Raw genomic sequence first — 2467 nt, forward strand, 5'->3', positions numbered from 1 at the left:
GCCATGTCTACCCAGCAAACTCTACCGGCTCCTTATTTACCTCCAGGAGCAAATATAATTTCCTCTGCTTGCCACTTAAAGTCCTTCCCAGCCTGGCTCCTTCCTGCCTTTACCATCTGCTCTCCTGACTTGTGAGTCCCTGGCAGGGACTGTCATATAAGGTGTCCCAGTCCTTGTCAGGAAACTGCCCAGCCCTTGAGCTGCCTCCGGCCCTGGCACCTGATCTCCTGGTTGATGAGTCCCTCTTCTCCCCTCTTTTTAGCTCTCCTTTATTTGTGTTGTCTTCCCCATCAGAAGGGAAGCTGCTTAAGGGCAGGGACCATCTTGGCTACTTGTAGATGCATCCCAAGGACTTATTTCTGGATCTAAGAAGAATATTTTATTCTGAAGGCCATGAAGGTGGCTGAAGTGGGTGTTGGGAAGTGCCTAGAGTTTGGTCCAACAGTGAAAAAGCCACCATAATCCATCGTATCCCAGGCCATTACTGGCCTTTCCACTGAACTTCGATGGCTCTGGAAGAGAGAGTGAGACAGCTCTGTCTCCCTTAAATCCAATTTGTTACAAGTGAAGACATCCCCCTAGGATGTCAATGGCCCCTTCCAGATGAAGGACAAACAACAATCTCTCTCTCTCTCTCTCTCTCTCTCTCTCTCTCTCTCTCTCTCTCTCTCTCTCTCNTCTCTCTCTCTCTCTCTCTCTCTCTCTCTCTCTCTCTCTCTCTCTCTCCCTCCCTCCCTTTCCTTCCTCTCTCTCTCTCTCACACACACACACACACACTCACGAGGCCATTCATGGAGAGCTCTTGCTTTGCTCTCCTTCAAGGCTCACTTGATTTCACTCCATCTCTATCATCACCACCTTCTCTCTCATCTTTAATCTCTCTCATTCCTTGCTACCTGTAAACACACTCATGTTTTTCCCTATCCCTAAAAAATCCTCACTTAATCCTACCATCCCTGCTAGATATCTTCCCACAGCTTTCCTCCCTTTTATGTCTAAACTTGAAAAAGCCAACTCTACTCAGTGCCTCCATTTCTCTTTTCACCTTCTTTTAAAACCTCTGCAATCTGGTTCTGACTTCCTCATTCAGTGGAAACTAACTCCTTTATTTTTTTCTCAAACCTCAGCCTTTATTTTGCTTGCAGATTCACAGTTTTGGTCCAGTGGTGTTAAAAGCAGTGATGCCATCATCGTCAACAATCTGCATATAATTTTTGCCTTCGGTGTTCTTCTCCAGGATGTCCATACCCACCTCATCACCTGCTAGATGTGAATCTTCCAAATACCATAGCCCACGGCACCAGCTTGGAGCTTCCCCAGACCAGCCCATCCAGTTGGATGGAGCTGACACAGTGCTCCATCTTTAATATGTCTGTTTCATCATTCCAAGGCTTGACATCTAGAAGGATGGAAGACTCAGCAATAAGTCTTGGCTTCTTGGCCTCTTCGGTGTATTGCTGGAGCTGCTCTTCTCTAGAAGAAGCTGTGCATGCCTCCTCCCTGTCTTCTTCCTCATCGTCACCACCAAACAGGTTTTTTGTTAGTGTGACAGTTGTCTAGACAGGTGATATGGTGGGTCCCTGTATTTTCTGCATGCTGGGTCTGAGGAACCACAGAAAGGTGGGAGGCCTGGTGAGCTGCAGGTCCTGAATAACACTCTAAAGGCTCTGGTTTTCCACCTCCAGGTTGGCATTTCTGGTGACCAGCTTTCTGTGGCCCCCACTGAGGCTACTCGAGAAAGCTAATGCTTGCACTCTGGCAGGAAGAGCCAGCCACAGGACCATCCATTCATCTGCTTGAAGAGCTTTTCCTCTGCATCATCATCACTGAATTTGTCAAACCAGATATTCTAAAGCATGAGAAAGCTGGTTGCCATCTTTATTGGAGGAGAAGGGGGGACAGTACCAGATGACCAGTCCAACATCCAATAAGGCAAGCAGGAGTGGAGAAAGGCAGAAACTGCTCTTTCTAAAATTACAGATGATCTTTTCATTGCCATCTCTAATAGCCTTTTCTTATTCCTCATCCTTTTGGCCTTGTCTGTGGCTTTTGTCACTCCCTCCTTGTGACACTGCTCTCTCCTGGTTTCTCCTGCTACCTGCTCCTTCTCGGTGGCTTTTGCTGGATCTTCTTGGATGTTAAATCTACTAAATGTGGGTGTCCTCTAAGGTTCTGCCCTTGGCCCTTTTCCTTTTTATTATTTTTTTCTCCTTATTATCTTGCTTGGTGACCTCATTAGCTCCCAAGAGTTCAATGACTATCTTTACCTAGAATTCAGTGGTTCCCAAACTTTTTGGCCTACCCACCCCTTTTCCAGAAAAATATTACTTAGCCTCCTGGAATTAATTTTTTTAATTTTAGTAGCAATTAATAGGAAAGATAAATGCACCTGTGGCCATCACCACTCCTCTGGATCGCTGCAGCACCCACCAGGGGGCGGTAGCACCCACTTTGGGAATCACTGATC

General features: G+C 46.6%; 1 pseudogene; it reads right to left on the reverse strand.

The window, feature by feature from the left end:
• Window positions 1-1263: 1263 nt before the first annotated feature.
• On the reverse strand, window positions 1264-1876 carry LOC123255047 (annotated as a pseudogene).
• Between the last annotated feature and the right edge of the window lie 591 nt (window positions 1877-2467).

This window comes from Gracilinanus agilis, unplaced genomic scaffold (genome assembly GCF_016433145.1).
Source record: "Gracilinanus agilis isolate LMUSP501 unplaced genomic scaffold, AgileGrace unplaced_scaffold38217, whole genome shotgun sequence".
In the NCBI taxonomy this organism is placed as follows: Eukaryota; Metazoa; Chordata; class Mammalia; order Didelphimorphia; family Didelphidae; genus Gracilinanus; species Gracilinanus agilis.